Raw genomic sequence first — 19,494 nt, 5'->3', positions numbered from 1 at the left:
AAATATGTGCTGCCCGAATCTCTTCCCTTGGACTCAAATTCAAGCAGCTTGAGATACTTTCTTACAGCTCCTGCAATGAACTTATTTGCTTCCTCATGAACTTCGCATTTGCATTTCTAAAAAAGATCATTTCCAGTCTCCATCATTTCTGTGGAAAGACTATTAGACAGTATAGTTACTTATACCACAAAGCCTGTGATACAAAAACTATGATTATGTAAAATGTTGAAGACTTTGGACTGATGCAGACCCAGAGTGCATTCCATATTTGCTTTAGACTATCTAATTGTTACTGGAACACAGCAGGCATCTGTTTGGTGATCCTGTCATTGTCTTTTAAACCAGTGGGTAATGGACCCTTGCTATGATGCATCTCAGTATACTACTCTTTTTCTCTTTAAATCGCCTTTAAATCCTCTTCTCACTTAAAAGTTCCCATACTTGATAGCCTTAACATTTATTCAAAATGCTCCATGCACCAACATTATTAGTATTAATTGCATCCTTGTAGTTCACCAGATTTCCAGAATGGTTACCATTGCTCAGCATAACTGCCTACTCCTATTTAAGTGCATTTAACAATAAGTGAATTTGACCAGCTGATTCTTAAGCTCAAAATCCATTTCTGTATCTTATTGAACCACAAAGCAGGACATTTGTGATAAAAACATTATCTATTTCCTGTTTAAGACACAGAAATAAAGCTGACACTTGTCGATCTCTTTTCAGGAACCATATAATTGGAATAAAAGCCCAAAATTTCCTCAAGCAAGATGCACTTTGTACAAACCTGAAAATCAGCAGTACAGGCAGCCTAGCAATAGCTCATTGTCTCTCCCAGGGATCTTTGATCCAGGATTTGTGCCTCTGAAAAAGAAGAAAATAAAGTCTTATTGAAGTGACCCATTTTTCTTATTGAAAGTGACCTATTTTTCTTATTTTTTCTTACTGAAGTGACCTATTGAAGTGACCTATTTTCCCTAAATTTAAGTTCAGTAGGAGAGCACCATGGCCAGAAAACCTGCACTGCTTCCCCAATATGCACAAGGGGCACTGTGTCCAGAGTGGTTCCAAAACCTGTGGATCCTTTGCAATGCTAACATGGAGAAGTAGAAAACAATTTTCAGGAGGCAAATTGGTGGATAGGCATTTAACTGTTTCACTGCCCACCAATTATCTCCCGCAAGTGTCTTGTCATTGTTAGACCTCTTTCCCAACAAAGCTCCAAAACCCAAAGTAATTCCAACTTGAAGAAAAGTTATATTAAATCCATGAATATTTCTATTGTGAGCACCATAAGATTTCATGATTTTCATTTAAACTCCCACCCCACCCCCCACAGTGAAACTGTACATGGAGCCATGTACTCAAGTCCAAGGAATAAGATCCGTACCAAGGCAGGCAGGCTTTGGAGCATTAGCCTGAACCAGGGATGAGTAAGATGCAACTCCAAATGCCCATCTGTGTTCAGGCCTCTATCTTCAGTGAACTGCTTTTATAAGAGTGAATATCTGAATACACCTCCCAACACTTATCCTGTTGAAACTAAATAACACAATGTGGACAGACAGAAACAACATTTAGTTATACAGTCAAGCACAGCCATAGCTACGGGGGGGGGGGGGATGCTAGCCATTTTTTTTTTTGCCCCAATTGAAGCCTCCAGAGGAGCGCCACTGAGGCTCCCAGCCTCTGTATGTGTGTGTACGCAAATGCGCTTCGGGGGTGCCAAACTGGGTATTTGACACAGGTGAAATAAAGTCAAGTTTCACGCCTGCAGCCAAGTTATAGACAAGGTTCCAGATCAAGCAAGTGATAAGCACTGAAAAGACCATTTCCACACACACACCTCCTCAGATACAGCAGAGTAAGGAGCATGCAAAGAAAGAAATGGGAAAACAAGGGGAAATCTGCCCTGCCTCTCCTTCCTCCTTCTAAGCAAACAAACAAAAAAACCCACGTATGAGGCCCCACATTAGAGTCCTCTGGATCAGACCAAACGCTTATCTAGTCTAGCATCCAGTTCCCTACAACGACCAACCAGATGCCTCTGGAAAGATCAAGATCTGAACATTAAAATGTAACTATAAAAAGGTAGCACAACTATAAACATAAGCTGTGATTTTTTCCCCTGGGTCTACCCATTTCATAGTGCAATTACAATACCTGCAAGTGACACCGTCAAAGTAAGGCTGCAATCTTACATGATATATACACTCAAGGGGTTCACTTCTCCACAAATATGCACAGAACTAATATGTATGTAAAACAATCTCATTTTCTTGTCTCTGTCCAGTGGTTTCGGTAATTCAGAAACTTTGAATTCTGACAAGAAGTGAATGTGAAAATACTTAGTAACACTGAGGTTTTTGTTTTAACTTCTACATCAGTTTTTTAAAAGTTGTGGCTTTTTTACACTGTGTATTTCCTGCAAAAAGAAAATGAGCACACACTAAATTCTCTGGCATTCATAGCACAACTTTCTTTCAATAATTCCAGGAGGCTTACTTACATAGGGATCCCACAAGCAGCCCCCACTTCTAGGCACCACCCAACCTTAGATCTGCTTAGCTTCACCAGGATTGCTCCATCAGACCCTTACATTTTAATTTCTATGATGTAAGCCACTGTGGGTTGTCTTTGACAAGAATGGCAGGATACCATTTTAAATAAGCAAGTAAATAAGTTTAGTTTAAAGACACCATACCAGTAATTTGAGTTGCAGTTTAATTCCAATCTGATCCTGTTCTGTACAATTTTCACTGTTTAACTAGGAATAGGTTCTGCATTCCCTTTTAATGGTGATAACAGCAGCCAGTTCATCTCAGTTTAAACCCACATAAATGGATTTTAACCCTTCATGCTTTTATTTCTAATTCAGGGTGAAAAACCTAAGACACTGATAATATATTCCCTAGAAAAACCTGAGACACTGATAATATATTCCCTAGATACAACACATTCTACACAAACAAGAGAGAGAGAGAGAACTTACTCTAGAGAACTGATATAATCAAGGCTCCTGAATTCAGTGTTGTATGAAAAGCAGAAAATGTCACCAAGTATTTAAGTTCAGTTGCTATTGTTAGCTACTGGAAAATAAATCTGCTACACAATTACATTCATCCCTCTTCTCATAGAGCTGTTTGGTTTCTCCCAGCTGATCCTGTTTATTTCAGCTGTATTCTACTTCCTGGTTCATGTGTACCAGCTTGATGAGATCACAGTGCTCGTGCACGCTCATAAAGCCAGCATGCACTTTTACAACAATTCCTTAAAGAACTAGGAATGGTTTAAGCAAAACCTTTGGAACAGGATTTATTTAGAAGCAAGTATGTCTATGTGTCATCTTTTTGCTATAGAGCAGCGTGATCAAGAGCCCAAATATTTTTACCAGAGTCTTGCATGGAAAACTCAAACTCCACCTAGATGAACCATAATCCTCCATTTGTGACATCCATAGTGCTAATTGCCAAGACAGAAACAGATTGCTACAACTGCAAATAAAGACTAAACAACCACAGTCAAATGAACCTTTGGGACTAGTCCACAATGTAATCAAAACAGCAGTACTGGTTATAAACCAGGTTATTAGCACTTGTCCACCCGGTTTTCCTAGCCAGCATAAACAGGAATTTTCCATTCAAATGTGATCTGTGAAAGCCAATGCACCTTCCCAAGGCCCTAAGCTACTGGATAAGAGGGGAGCTGGAACAGCATTTAAATCATGTTACATCAGCTAAAGATTTCCAGCCTCTTCCCAAGTATCAATCCCCCTCAACTGCCCAATCAGTGAGGATGGGAGTACATTTCCGAGCACAATTCAAAGTGTTGGTGTTGACCTTTAAAGCTCTAAACGGCCTTGGCACAGTATACCTGAAAGAGCGTCTCCACCCCCATCGTTCTGCCCGGACACTGAGATCCAGCGCCAAGGGCCTTCTGGCGGTTCCCTCACTGTGAGAAGTGAGGTTACAGGGAACCAGGCAGAGGGCCTGCTCCGTAGTGGCACCCGCCCTGTGGAATGCCCTCCCATCAGATGTCAAAGAGATAAACAACTATATGACATTTAGAAAACACCTGAAGGCAGCCCTGTTTAGGAAAGTTTTTAATGACTGATGTTTTAATGTATTTTTAATCTTTGTTGGAAGCCGCCCAGAGTGGCTGGGGAAACCCAGCCAGATGGGTGGGCTATAAATAATAAATAAATAAATAAATAAATAAATAAATAAATAAATAATATCGATGGAGGCTCCCATCCTTGTCTTATAGCCAGGTGAAACACTCAGACTGTAAACAAAAACTTTGAGCCCACATCCTTCCAAATAAAAGGTCCAGAATATGATGCAAGAAGCCGAAAAATATATTTAGTTTAAATATGCTGAGAGAAGAAAAATCAGTTGTATTAATGATGGAGAGCAAATCTTGATTAAATTCAGAGGGATTTACTTCCAAGTAAGCATGCTTAAGATTGGGACACATGGCTGCAATCCTATGCATACTTCCAAGTATGCAAACAAATAAAATATGAATTAATTAATGAAAATGCTAGGGTGGCAGTGAGGCAAGGATGTTAATTTCCTCACACACCCCAAGATTTGCTAGGTTTGCCATCTCTCTCTCAGTTTGGGGGGGGGGGGATTCTTGTGCCTTAGCTATGCAACAAGCAAAAATTTAGCACCAAAAGCTGTACCTGGGATGCAGAGGCACTGAAGGTTACCACTTAAACTGTATTGAAGTTGTACTTGTTACAGTTACTTTGCATTATTCTCCTATGCTTTTAACCATCAAGGAATTGAGTTTCAAACCAGTTATTGGGAGAAGAAAAAATGGGAAAACCTGAGAGCCTCATTTGCATGTTGTTTATTTCTTCCCTAGATTCCACTTTAAACAGAAATTAAAGGATTGTTTGGGCTGGTGCTTTTTGTTTGCTAAAGAAAACCCTCAACCTACAGTATGATCCACTCCCTTGAGAGCCACTTAGAACAAGGCATATTACTAATATTTACTGGACCAGATGAACGCATGCGAAGCCTCCACTGGTCCATAGCAGTTAGAAAAGGTGTGCTTCCCAAGATCTCTTATTATTGGGATCCAAACTATTTCTGTTTCCATTGCAATCCACCATACCCAGCTAGCACCACATCCACATGGAGTGTTGGTTACTTCTACTACAAATGTATTCTAGCCGGTTTTGCATCTCCCCAACCCCCACCTTTCCAGATTACTTTTCCCGTTCAGAAACAGAAGCTGGCATGTGTTTGTTTGTTTGTTTGTGTGTGTGTGTGTGTGTGTAGCAGGTGTTAGTCATAGGGTTCGATAGGGTTCCTCCACTGGAATCCACGCAAGACAATCTCCTCCACTAAGACACACGCTGTTTTAATGTCCTCCTATCTTCCATGGTGTCACTTTCCCCGCTTTCCACATCCATCTTCCTCATCATCCACTGACTGGCAGGCTTCCCAAAAAAACCTTCTGTGCCAAAGATCAGCCCCTTCCACTCCTCCTTCAAAGGTTTCCCCTCTCACCGCCCCCGGCTCTTCCTCAAGATCTTCCAAGGGGCGTCAGCTAACATCGCAGGGATCCACTCTCGCGAATCCTCCTTCCCCCGCTCCGCCTCCCCCCAGCAGAAGCAATCCACTGCCGCCTATGCCACAGGAAACAGATTCCTTGGGGATCTCCTCCGGTTTTCGGCCCCCTCCCTTCTTACGCCTCCCCCCCCCTGACCGCGGGATCCAGTGACCGGGATCTCCTCAGTTCCAAACACCACCTCCTCCCTGCGAGGCTCTCTCTGTTTCCCGCCCGCCCCCCAACTCACACAGCAGCAGGAACAGCGGAGCCGGCGCTCGGGACTCAACTGGCAGCTCCCGCCTCAGTCACGGGCTGAGGCTAAACCTCGGGGGCGCGCCTGGCTCGGCGGTTGGGAGGCGCGTCCTCGCCCCAATCCGGGAGCGCGCCGCGCCGGGCTCAGCCCCGCGGGATGGGGTGGAGCTCGACGTCGGCGGGAAGCCGCTGCCGCCAGTATGAGGGCAAGTGGCCTCAGCGCCACAGGGCGGGAAAGGGAAGCAGCTGCCGAGGAAGCGGCGTCGGCGGCGGTTCAGGGTGGCTACGTCGCTGAGAGAGCGCTTCCTCCGCCTGTTTTTATTAAAGGAGGTTGTTTTATAGCAGCCGCCTCACCGTCACCGAGCACCTCGGCTGTACGTGAGGGGAAATGGGCCCCGTCGAGTTGCCACTTTTATTTTTATTTTTTTTTACCTCACAGTCTCCCTTTGCCTTTCAACCGCCTCAGACAGTAGGAAATTCAGCAGGTGTCTCTTCAGTTCTGCGCAAGGAAAAGCTTCGTTGGCTAATATATCCTCCTCTCAGGTAGCTGTTAAAAGAAGAGTAGGGGAGCCCTGACTAAGGAAAAGGCAGCTTTAAACCTCTGGAGTCGCAACACACATCCTCAATCCAGTTCAGAATACAGTAACTACCATTAGGTTTTGAACCGGAGTCCTGGGCTTAACAAGCAGCAATTCAACAGGTTCAGCTTTACCCATCCCTGCCACCCTGTTGAACAGTGCTGCTGCACCTGTAGGATTTCTGCTTGCCATGAGGCTCTTCAGGAACTTTGCCAGGAAAAGAAGGTTTAGGACCTTACAGCAGAAGATTGAACCTAGCAGATAGCAAACTAGTCTGGGGAGAAGAGAACAAGTACATCCAGGTTTGGTTCTCGAGCCCAGGCAGTCTAGACACTGTGTCAGCCCTAGGCAATTGCTAATTTGTGTGCTTACATACAGTATTTGCAAATTTAAAACTCTATTGCTTGCCTAAGCCAAAATAGCCTATCCAGTTGGAGAGTTCACTTACAACTTGCCCTGATCCACAACTTGGGATCAGTGTCAGTTTCTTAATTCACTTGGAAAATACCTAGCAAGACAAAATAAGGCTTGTGACCTTGACAAAGCCCAATGATCATTAGAAATGTATATTAAGCACTGAGGAACACATCTTAGTGGAAAGAATTGTCTTGGGTGATAGATCCCAGAGAAGCACTGTAGGTTCCCAATAGAGAGGTGACAAGTTTTTTTGTGGGGAGGCACTTGTGCTTCTAAACAGAATAATTAATCTCAAATGATCTGGCAAATTAGTAACTATGAAACATGAGCTATTTGGATCCTCTAATCCAGCACTATCTACTCTGACCAGACATGGCTCTCTCAAGGCCTCATGTACACATTTTCCCTAATCCTACTATCTGAATTCCTTTTAACTAGAAACACCAAAGAATGAACCTAGGATTTCTGGATAAAGAATGTGGGTCTACCACTGAGTTATATATACCTAGAAACTAACCCTTGAATTTCACTTGTAACTGCCTTACTAGCAGAGAGAAATCACAACAATCCAGGATATTCCTGTATATGACATAATCCCTCTCTGTTTCAAGCACAAAAATATATTACTTGAAAGGGGAAATAAAAAATTCAAGAAGAGTAGGTATATCATGATAGCTAAATGTTCAGAGGAAGCATGTCACAGAATATCATTTGCTGGGTGACAGCAGCACATTGACAGCTGTTGGCCTCAAATCCTGATGGTGTTTTCTGGACACATAGTTAACCTCTTGGGGGGGGGGGAAAGGATGCTAGACTAGGTAGAACTTCGTTCTGATCAAGCACTGCTCTTCTTATTTGTTTATCCATTTTGTATCCTGCCCTTCCTCCTGGAGGAGACCAGGGTGGCAGACATATCAATAATTTAAGAATAAAATAAAGCATTCTAAAAACAGTTTTAAAAACTCTAAAGACAGTTAAAAACATTGTCTCAACCAGTGATTTCAAAGTTGCCAGGAACAGTATCTTCCAGCCACCAAAGGTTTGGGTAAACAGGAATGTTTTTAAATTCCTCCTGAAAGTCAGTAATGAGACAGACCCTCACTAAGGGAGGGCATTCACAAATGGGGAAGTGTCACTGAAAATGCCCTGTCATGGGTCAGTGCACTAAGCATGGCCAACAAACCCTCACCTGCTGACTGCAGTGTCTGAGATGGTTGATATTATGAAGGAGCTCTTTTGGGTCCCAAGTCATTTAGGACTTCACATGCTAGTACTAACACCTTGAATTGAGCCCAGTAGTTCATTGGCAGCCAATGCAGCATTTTCAGGACCAATTGCATGTAGTCCAATCAAACTGCCCCACTTGCCAGTTTAGTAGCTGCATTCTGCACTAGCTGCAGCCTCTGGACCATGTTCAAGGGCAGCCCCACATACAGCACATTACAGTAATCCAGATGGGAGGTCACCAGAGCACAAGCAACAGGTTGTCCTGATCAAGGAGTGGCCATAACTGGAGAATCAGCCTAATTCTCTACTTTTGTCAATGGGTAATAAACAGTCACTATACTTCAGGAACTTCTAAGGTGAACTACTCCATTCTAGAGAGAGGAAAACTACATGTTAGCATTTATTTATTTATTTATTTATTTATTGCTGCATTAAAGATACTGACCATGCCATTACCTGGAAACCTGTTTTCCCCTTCCAAATGGAATAAAATAAAATATGTTGATTCTAATTGGCAGCAAACTCTAGGCTTCAGGATCCTACACTGACATCTTCCACTACATTGCCCTACTATTTTAATATTTTCTTTTTATAAACAATCCTTATTATAGTAGATCTTCCTCCTGCATAACATGAGCACTTATCAATCATGATTCTTCATATGACTGCAAATTACATGGCGACGGGATATTACACTACTAATGATAGATTGGAATTAGTGTGAGATTGCTGCTTCAAGATGTTTTGATTATGATTATGATTAAATTTATCATGCAATCTTCCCTAGCAGGCCCCAGGGCAACCTACAACGATTCAAAATTATGGAAGTTGTCTTGCTAGTGAAGTGTTATTTTGCTCATGCTTAGCCTCAGCAACTGTTTCAGCAGAATCCAGCATCTCTGGATCTGGACTAATTAATGCCCAGAGGAGATTATTATCTTGACTAATCTATATTAGACTATCAGGTGACACCCATTCATGTATAATTTTGTTTCACTGTCAGGGAACTATTGTTTATCATTGGATTTAGGTAGTGAATAGGTGAATTGCCTTTGGGCCAAAAATCCCCCTAAAATTTCCTTCTGCCAGGAAATATTTTTAAAGTGTGTCATGTAAACTGTCAGGATGCAAAAAATGGCTTTAGGTTTATGACTTTACATTCATACAAACTGCACACACAAAAAACCACTTGGTCCAGAGATAAAATTCTGCAGAGAAGAACTTTTAGTGCAAGATGAGTCTTCTTCTTTGGCGATCACTTGTAGCCGAGTAAGATTGTCTTCAATGAACACAGTCTTAACAGTGAGTCTGAAAGAGACTTTGGAGGCCAGTTCTGGATCCACACGTCCTTCCACAGTGGGGACATAGGTTTCCATGCTTTCCTCTTAGCTTGTTTCTTGCGCCCTGAGTTTGAGTGTCTTCAAAGTCCACGATACCTTTGGTAAAGGCTGTTCTCCAATTGGAGTGCTCACAGGCCAGTGTTTCCCAATTGTCAATGTTTATACTACTTTTTTTTAGATTTGCCTTGAGAGAGTCTTTAAACCTCTTTTGTTGACCACCAACAGTACACTTTCCATTTTAAAGTTTGGAATAGAGTAGTTGCTTTGGAAGACGATAATCAGGCATCCGAACAACATGACCAGTCCAATGAAGTTGATGTTGAAGAATCATTGCTTTGAGACTGATCTTTGCTTCTTCCATTACACTGACATTAGTTCGCTTGTCTTCCTAGGTGATATATAAAATTTTTTGGAGACACTGTTGATGGAATCTTTTGAGGAGTTGGAAATGGTGTTTATAAGTGGTCCATGTTTCACAAGTATATAGTAAGTTTGGTAGTACAATAGTTTTGTAAACAAGAATTTTGGTTTCCCTGTGAATGTCTCAGTCCTCAAATACTCTGCACTTCAATTGGGAGAAAGCTGCACTCACAGAGCTCAGGTGATGCTGTATTTCAGTATCACTATTGGCTCTTGTGTAAAGCTAACTGCCCAGGTAGGAAAAATTATTGACATTTTCCAGTGTTGCACCATTAAGTTGGATCTGTGGCACTGCAGAGGGCTTGTTTTGTGCTTGTTGATGCAGCACTTTGGTTTTTGGGATGTTGAGCAAGCTGCAAAGCTTTTTAGGATGGTTTGGAGGTCATTGGACACAACGTTGTCATCAGCATATTGAAGCTCTATGACAAAAGTTATGGTGACCTTACTCTTTGGTTTCAGCCTATTCAAGTTAAAGAGCTTTCCAACTGTTCGATACACGATTTCTACCCCAGTGGGGAGTTTCCCTTCGGCAATGTGTATGATCATGTCAATGAAAATAATAAATAGAGTTGGGGCGATAGCACATCCCTGTTTGACACCTGATCCCACTGTGAGCAGTTCGCTGTGAGAGCCATTGTTATCTGCGATTGTTGTTGTCATATTATCATGGAGGAGCCAAAGGATGTTAACAAATTTATCTGGGCAGCCAATTTTCAGAAGGACAGTCCACAGGGCATTACGATTTACAGTGTCGAAGGCCTTAGTCAGGTCAATAAATGCCATATACAGGGATTGGTTTAGTTTTTTTCAGTAGATTTAGATAGCTAAAGTCCTATTCATCTTGAAAACCAACCCCTGCAAGATGAGTAGGGCTTTATCTATCTAAATCCACTGAAAAAAGTAGTCCACAGATGGTGTAATGAAAATCACTGAATACTTTTCCTGTTCACTCATTAGCTTATATTCGCCTTTCAAACCATTGTCATTTAAATTCTTTTGTAATAGGACACAAAGTGAAAATTACAGTACTAGAAACCTCAACCCCAACTCATTTGTCATTTGAACTTCTTGCCTGTTCATTGTTTACATGCCATGTTTTCTGTAATATGCATTTATCTGGTTTATCATGTGCATGCATTGTTTCTTCTTCATTTGGACAGTATTGGGCTCAGTACACAGGCCATTTCTGTTAGAATCTGCTAATCCCCAACTTCCTTTCTGCAACATTGACAGGTTTCACCATTTTTTTGTGTCCTCTCAGCAGCAGTCACAATAGTTAGAGTACTATCCATGCTTCCCTATTATCATCTCAGTACCTACACTACTATTCAGCATCATTCTCCCAAGCCCCAAGCACTTGGTTCAACACCACTGTTTTGCTGCACAATTCAAAAGATTATATTTAATCTTTAAAGCTCTAAATCATTTGGGTCCATGGTATCTCATGGAACACCTTGTCGTTTTATTTCCTTCTATGATTTATGATCTGCCAAGAAGACTTTCTTGTATCCAGCTGCCTAAACACTGGCGGTGATATCTAGGGACATTTTAGGTTGTATCAGCCTGCTTTTGAAATTTCATTTTTTAGGAGATTCACTTGACATATCCTCTCTAACCCTTTAAAAACTAGTTAAAACTGACATACCATCACTTGATATAGGGAATACTGGTTCCTGATGCAGTATTTTTATTGCTTTTGTTAACGGAAAAATCTGAGGGCTCCCTTGGACAAAAACAAAGACACCAACCAGGATAACTTGGAGCAAAACAGCAGCCTGTAGGCTTGGCCTTTATTGAACTGTTGCAACAGGGTGTTTCCCTCACTAGCGAGAGAGAGGAAAGACCCAGAACAATGGGCTGCAAGACCTTATAAAAACTTTTGAAATTCCCCTCCTCTAGGTCAAGCCCACCCCCAGAAACATCATGCATACATTACAGAAAGGAGGGGTTGACATCATGCATACATTACAGAAGGGGTTGACATCATGCATACATTACAGAAAGGAGGGGTTGAGGGAGGAGTTGTGGTGGTAACCTGAGTGTCCAGTCACCCAGCTGGTTCCTCCTTTCCCCCTCCCCATGAGTACTTTCCAGGTGACAATGGGGAGTTTGCAGTTTCCTGCCCCCAGAGGGAAGATCTGATCATTGTCCTTTGTTTCAGCCTATGGTGAATCCACTGTTCTTTGTGATTTTGATGGTCTTCTGTCTGGGATTATCAGGGTTGACATAGCAACTGGGCAGGGCTCCTGTGGATGTGCTGGGATGGTGAAGGGATTATGGCTGACCAGAAACCAAGCACCCCCCTTTGATAGTCCTTGTCACATGGAGTAAAAAATGGAACAGTGCAAATCCGATGTATGGTTGATTTTCTATGAATTTATAACAGAAATGTGGCGTATGTAGTGTGTGAGTGTGAGTGAAGTTTGTGGAAACAGAATGATTGGGGTGGGGGGGTTCCTGCTACAGTTCCCCCCTTCGGAGATAAGATTGCAAAGGTGGCTACTTTGCAATCCTTTTCTCCGCACAATTTAAGGTGGTAAATAATAACCTGGTATTCTCCGTCCCAGATGTGTGTCCATGTGAACCTGAAAGGGACTTGGATATCATGCTACTTTAAGGATATTTGCATGGAAATATAATGGTGTAACAGTGCACTGCTCAGTTACTTGTGGTATTCTAGCACCTTGGAAGAAATATTTTCTCAATAGTGATCTATGCTTTGCATTTAGGCAGGAAGGTCCACTAATGACTGAAAAGTGCAGTTTGCTTCCCCCCCGCCATTTTTGTGTTCTCAGGTGCCAAGCTGGCTCTTCTGTGGTCTCACACCGACATAGTGCTACAGCAACACATCCTGTCTGTTGAATCCCCTCAGGGCTTTCACTTAACCATGTTGCCTGGCATTCACCATAGCTGGCACAGGTTTGGGCATCTCGTGAGGGAGAGGTCTTCGCCTTGGCCTTTAGCTATGGGATTTTATTATAGGCTGTGGTCATGAGAAGTTGCTCACTTGCACTTAAAGGACCAAAAAGCTAATTGCAGCCTGGATACACTTGCCCAATTCAAACTGAGTCCAATTTGAATTTATCTTGCCCCATGGTTCTCAACTCTTCAAACCAATCTGTTAAAAGAAAACCATTCTTAACAAGGGCAGTTGTCCAAATAAGTCAATTTAAGTCTATAAGGAATCATTCCTGCTAAACCAAAGCATATCCACCTTCATGTTTCTTAGAAGCTTCTCCTTGGTAAAGCAAGTTTTAACACATTTTTTTTAAATGGGTAGGGAAGGTTGGCATAGTGCCAGGTGGGACAACGAATTGTGGTTATAAATTTATCAAATTCTAAACATTGGACTACATAATAGCCTGACCTATTAAAAAGCATAAAATGTATGAGAATCCTCCACTGGGGTGTAAGGAATAAGACATTAAACATAAAAACAATTACACACAAAATAGCCCCCCTTTGTGGAAATCACACTGTCAGACACATTTCAACATTCTTACATAATAACACATAATACAAAAAAAACTAATTAAATATCAGTTGCCTATCTTGAGACAATTGTGATCTTCTCAATCCTGGAGCACAGTCTTAAGGTTCAAAAGTGGGAAAATGTCCTTGCAATTCAACTCCTCCCCCCTTTGTCAGGTCCACTCCCCCAGCAGTCTATATTTCTTGAAAGAGAAAGCTGTGGCCACTTTGAAACTTTGGTGTCTGTTGTTGCTGGCGAAGAACTGAGTTGAGGGGTTGTTGCTGCTTTTCATCATTGCACATCTGTATAGGTGATATCCTGTAAGGGGCAGGGTTTTGGGGGCTTAAAGACAGTTAGAAAAAGGAGGGGGCAAAAGGCAAAAAGGATGTCCTTCGGTTTCTGTTGGAAGCTGCAAATAATAAAAATCTTAGCGAATTAAGCGTTTCATTCATTCCAATATTATTATCACATTTTCCTATAACTACTGTTATTATCTGCCAAGTTCGTTTGCTTTCCTTCACTTTGGAGAGAAAGAGAACTGTAAAAAAAAATTCAAGGTTAAAATAATAATGAAACACACACAATGACTTATGAGGAACGAAAAATAAATAAATGCTAAGACACACAATTTTAAGAAATCTGAAGTAACAATGAAAATAAAAGAGTGTTTCTTGATGTGACAACATCGGCTATAGGACAATACTGGAAAATGACTTAATACCAAGGAAAAAAATGAATGGCAATTTAAAGTTGTGCAAGTACCTTGCACTAGCCAAAATGACAGAATTAATAAGAAATGCTCAGGCAAAAAAGTAAACAAATACCATTCCACAAACAATGTTTGGTTGTGCTTCGATTAACTTCATAGACATCATGGAGAGACAGATTAAATAAATGAAAACAGATTATTTGTAACTTTAAAAAAAGTGTCAAAGCCACAAAGAGATGGAAGTCAAACTGTAGCAGGGATTCAGACTTGTTTCACAGAACAGAAAGAAAGTTGCTGTGGGAGGAAAAAGGGACAAACACTTTGTTATCGGGGTTCACATATCCTGTTAAAAGGGAAAATTATTTCATGTGAGAAGCCTGTCAGGAAATGCTGTTCCTAAAATTCCAATTGAGGGGGGGGAATGCTCTGATATTTACCTGTGAAAAGAATTTGGCATGTTAAGATTTGGAACCTGGAAAGCTCTTGACTTTTGATGGGCTAGTTTTTTTTTGTTTTTTTGGGTTTTTTTTTTTTTTTTTTTTTTTTTTTTTAGCCTTTTGTCTTAAGTAGCCCCTGGAGCAAAGACAGATTAAGGGTGATTTCCCTCAATGGTTCCTCAATGGTTCCAAGTTTTCTTTTACATTTGGAAGAAACCTCCTCTCCCCCCTTACAGTTCCCCCCTTCCTCTCTCTCTCTTCTGTAGCTGATCTAGCCTCTGTGCATGCGCAGAGTTCATATCTCGGCAAACCTTTTATACTATAGAAAATGTTGCATCCTTTGGCTAAATTACCATTTGAATAAGGGAAAGGAAGGGTAAGGAGTAGATTTTGAAAACAGGGTTTGATTTTAAACAAAAAGAGAAACTCAGCAATTTAAGTATTCACCAAAGCTAGCAATTTCAGCCCAAGCAAACTGAGACTGCTTCCTTTATGTACAGGAAAGGGCTATCATTATTGGTCATTTTATCTGGTCATTCGCGGAACAATCAACCGCTCTCTTATTTATGAGTAAAAATGGCCAGTCAGAATTCATAGGATTCTTTTTTTAACATTCTCAGTCATTTCAGCCTTACCATTTGCAGACAAATTATCCTGCCCTTTATTTACAGGATTGGTCAAGGCGCATTCTACTTGACTATATGAATTTTTATGTGCTTAAACTTTTAGTAGACTTTTAAGTTTTATTTTTTAAATAGACAAAATGATAAACACTGTAATCACTTAAATGCCTGATATCACCAGTTCTGCTTCAAACATCACGAGCAAATCTGGGCTAAATTTCAACACATCAGCTACAAATTGGGAAAGTTGAAAGGGACCTGGGGTCATCTAGTCCAACCCTAAAATACAGGGTTCATAGCAAGATTTGTACTACCAGAAACACACACATACTTATGTACACAGACACAACTGGGGAAGAGATCACAAGCCATGCGCCTATCACAAGCCATGCGCCTATCATGTACTAAGGAAGAGGAAAATAAAAGTACCCAACCCTTTTAGCAGATCTTGAAGCTAGTTTGAGTGAGAGTTTTTTTACTTCCTTAGACTAAAGAGTGAAAGTTCCTAGATAAATTATCTTTAAAGACTGAAGTGAACATTTTTCCTAAGATAGGGAGAGGATCTCTTATAAAGCATAGTTAAAACAGCCATAGATTTGATTTAAAAGGAATACAAGAGTGAACAATTTTTCCTGAACTTGCAGAGGAATAGTAAGCCTAATCTATGCCCCCCCCCACCTTTGCAGTTTCCTTTAAAGGAAGCTTACTCGGGAGTAAATTTACCTGGCACAGAATAAGAAGGAGAAGGAAAAAAAACCTGAAAGAGACAGAATGAAATAAGGGGGGCATTTTCTAAGAAAAGAGGCCAGGACGTCTTATAGAGACTGATATCAGGAGCCTTACAATAACTCTTCTGTCCAACCAGATCAAAGTTAAAACTGGACTCACATATTTTTCTTAGAAGGAACACCATACTTTCATAGGCATATACTTAATGAAGTACATACACTGCATTTTAGCTTGAGAGAGCAGTTGGCTCAACTAGGCTTTTGCAGCAGAAACATTTGGTTAACTTCTCCTTCCAAAATAGACTGGAGCAAACTCAAAAGTTACAACACAACATCATTTACCATTACACTTAAAATCGCCCTCCTCACTTAAACTAGAGGAAGGAGTGGGGTAATCCCCCTTTCAGAACACAAGTAGCACGTATACAGGATTTCACCACTTGGGAGGGAAACTCTCTTTTAGAGCCTCTCTCAAATAACAAACATTTGCACACTCCATTCTCCATTTTGTTTTGTTTTAAGATCGATAGGCGCAACATGGCTTCCTTAGATTTAAAATTTTGAAGCAAGCTTGCAATTTAAAACTATGTGCATTTAAGAACAGTCTGTGGATGCCAAGGCCAATGTAAATACAAACCCTTGAAATATTTCTAAATCTTTGAATACATCTCTTATTCATTTTTTTTTATTTTTTTTATTTTTTGCCTCTGAGCACCATTAAGTTTACAGTTTCATGTTCTAGCTTTAGATTATAGTTTAACAACACAAATTTGATGTGTTCAGCTCTCCCTAAGAGTTCACACCCTGATTTTGTTGAAGGATCCCTGAGGTGGCCACTGTGCCCTGGGTTCTAGGTGGTGGGCCTAAGCCACCCACTAAAAGTTACAACGGTCTCATACTTTGTACTTGGAAAGACCATTTTGCCCCTTTATTTTATTTCTATTTTTTTCTCTAATTGGAGATGACAAGCTGGAGGGGCATATTAGAGTCCTCTCTGGGGCAAAAGGCTTCATGGAAGCTTTGTTGCCAGGAGGAGTCCAGCTAGGATGTTTAGTGAGCTCCCATTCTCTCATATGTTATTATTGGGTTTTTTTTTTCCGTTAACGAAGTACGCTAAAGACAGAAAGAGTGGAAACACACACACAAGGGAGGAGGGGCAATGGGAAAGAAAGGGGTAGAAGAAAGATTCTTTCAGTATTTGGAATATCCTTGACTTAGCGCAATCCCTACTTGTTTCTTAACCACGAGCTATTTGCTAAAAACCTCAAGCCTGAACGGAAGCCTAAACCACGGGTCGCTGCCCGGAAACCTAAACCACGGGTCTCTGCCCGGAAACCTAAACCACGGGTCGCTGCCCGGAAACCTAAACCACGGGTCGCTGCCCGGAAACCTAAACCACGGGTCTCTGCCCGGAAACCTAAACCACGGGTCGCTGCCCGGAAACCTAAACCACGGGTCGCTGCCCGGAAACCTAAACCACGGGTCTCTGCCCGGAAACCTAAACCACGGGTCTCTGCCCGGAAACCTAAACCACGGGTGTCTGCCCGGAAACCTAAACCACAGTACTGTTTCAAGACTAACCCTAGTGTGGGGCCCCAATTGTGAACCTCCCCTCTACCTTCCACAACAGCCTCCTGCCTAGCCTTCGGACTAAGTTCGGATTCCTTACTAAACGCCTGCACAGTGCAGTGCCAGATCAGGACCCGAGAAAACAAAGTTTTGAAAGGAAGCAAATGACCTTGCGTTCTCACGTACCCGGGTCATCCCTAACAAAGGTCGCCGGGCAGGAGGGGCGGCTTCATTTGCATAAGCAGAGAAAGTAGAGAGAGGTTTGTAAGGGCGCCCCTGGACGACTCCGAAAAGGACGTCAGAGAAACAATAAGCACCACGTTTTCCTGGCCACACTTCCGAAAGGGAAAACGGGGGAGAAAAGGAGAGAGAGAGATTTGTAGGGGACGCCTTTGGCCGACTCCGAAAAAGGACGTCAGAGAAACAATAAGCACCACGCTTTCCTGGCCACACTTCCGAAAGGGAAAACGGGGAGAGAAAGAGAAAAGGAGATTCAAGATTTGTAGGTGTAACGTTGGAAATAAAGGAGAAAGATCTGGCTGTTGTGGAGACGTTATTTTCCACCCTCCTCCCAATGTATTCCCTGCAGAACCATACTCACGTCCGTTGGTGTCCCTCGCGGATCCCGGGATCCTTTTCTTTTCTTTTTCTTTTTTTTTTTTTTTTTTAGCCGGCTTGACCTCGCCTTTGCTCCCCTGGTTGAGCTTTTGGTGACGATTGATTACCGCCCACAAAGAGGAGGCAGGGAGAGGAAGAAGGATCTCTGGGCTAAGGTTGCCCAGTGGCGCCTGATCCCCTCTATCTCCCTCCTCACCTCTGCAGGAGAACCAAGTGTCCCTTCGTGGTCGCCAACTGTTAACGGAAAAATCTGAGGGCTCCCTTGGACAAAAACAAAGACACCAACCAGGATAACTTGGAGCAAAACAGCAGCCTGTAGGCTTGGCCTTTATTGAACTGTTGCAACAGGGTGTTTCCCTCACTAGCGAGAGAGAGGAAAGACCCAGAACAATGGGCTGCAAGACCTTATAAAAACTTTTGAAATTCCCCTCCTCTAGGTCAAGCCCACCCCCAGAAACATCATGCATACATTACAGAAAGGAGGGGTTGACATCATGCATACATTACAGAAGGGGTTGACATCATGCATACATTACAGAAAGGAGGGGTTGAGGGAGGAGTTGTGGTGGTAACCTGAGTGTCCAGTCACCCAGCTGGTTCCTCCTTTCCCCCTCCCCATGAGTACTTTCCAGGTGACAATGGGGAGTTTGCAGTTTCCTGCCCCCAGAGGGAAGATCTGATCATTGTCCTTTGTTTCAGCCTATGGTGAATCCACTGTTCTTTGTGATTTTGATGGTCTTCTGTCTGGGATTATCAGGGTTGACATAGCAACTGGGCAGGGCTCCTGTGGATGTGCTGGGATGGTGAAGGGATTATGGCTGACCAGAAACCAAGCACCCCCCTTTGATAGTCCTTGTCACATGGAGTAAAAAATGGAACAGTGCAAATCCGATGTATGGTTGATTTTCTATGAATTTATAACAGAAATGTGGCGTATGTAGTGTGTGAGTGTGAGTGAAGTTTGTGGAAACAGAATGATTGGGGTGGGGGGGTTCCTGCTACACTTTTGAGCAAAAATGATGCAAATTTTTTATTTTTGTTAAAATTTCTGTACCACCCTTCATCCGAAGGTCACTGGGCGTTTACAATATAAAAACACAAAAATACATAATATAATAAATAATAATCATAATAACCCCCACTTAGTTTAAAGGCCATAGATTGTTTAATTAGCAAAAGGCCTGAGAGAAGGGAAATGTTTTTGCTGGTGCCTAGATATATGTAATAAAGACAGGCAAGCCTCCCTGGGGAGAGAATTAACAAGCAGGGAGCCACTGCAGAAAAGACCCATTTTTGTGCTGCTGCCCTCTGGACCTCTTGCAAAAAAGAGGGGGGGGGGAGCTTAGATGATGGCAAACCCTCCAAGTTTCCCTATTTTCCAGGGACATTCCTGATTTAGATAAGCCATCCCAGTTTCTGATTTGAGCTCAGAATGTCCCACTTTTCCTTAGGAAGTACCTATTTTCATTGGAGAAATATTGGAGGGTATGGCATTGCCCCAGTGAACAACCTAGCAACTGAATTCTATACCAGCTG

General features: G+C 42.0%; 2 protein-coding genes across 12 annotated transcripts in view; one reads left to right on the top strand and one right to left on the bottom strand.

The window, feature by feature from the left end:
• TEX264 (testis expressed 264, ER-phagy receptor) overlaps positions 1-5,929 on the bottom strand; it is a 150,624-nt gene extending 144,695 nt beyond the window's left edge. For 2 of the 4 annotated variants that reach the window (XM_082214588.1, XM_082214591.1), the window contains exons 1-2: positions 5,816-5,929; positions 791-867 (exon numbers count right to left, since the gene is read on the bottom strand). The gene's annotated coding sequence lies outside the window, so the exon portion shown is untranslated. Of the gene's footprint in view, positions 1-790; positions 868-2,995; positions 3,181-5,525; positions 5,608-5,815 lie in introns of those variants that run through there. The other 2 variants (XM_082214590.1, XM_082214589.1) reach the window with 2 other exon arrangements.
• A 97-nt stretch (positions 5,930-6,026) lies between these two features.
• LOC309527667 (semaphorin-3D-like) overlaps positions 6,027-19,494 on the top strand; it is a 62,644-nt gene continuing 49,176 nt past the window's right edge. For 5 of the 8 annotated variants that reach the window (XM_082214520.1, XM_082214515.1, XM_082214511.1 and 2 more), the window contains exons 1-2: positions 6,027-6,363; positions 9,775-9,868. The gene's annotated coding sequence lies outside the window, so the exon portion shown is untranslated. The other 3 variants (XM_082214514.1, XM_082214517.1, XM_082214521.1) reach the window with 3 other exon arrangements.

Source organism: Podarcis vaucheri (genome assembly GCF_965113315.1).
Source record: "Podarcis vaucheri genome assembly, chromosome: 2".
In the NCBI taxonomy this organism is placed as follows: Eukaryota; Metazoa; Chordata; class Lepidosauria; order Squamata; family Lacertidae; genus Podarcis; species Podarcis vaucheri.
The sequence above is the reverse complement of the archived record's forward strand: the minus strand, read 5'-3'. Positions and strand labels throughout refer to the sequence as shown.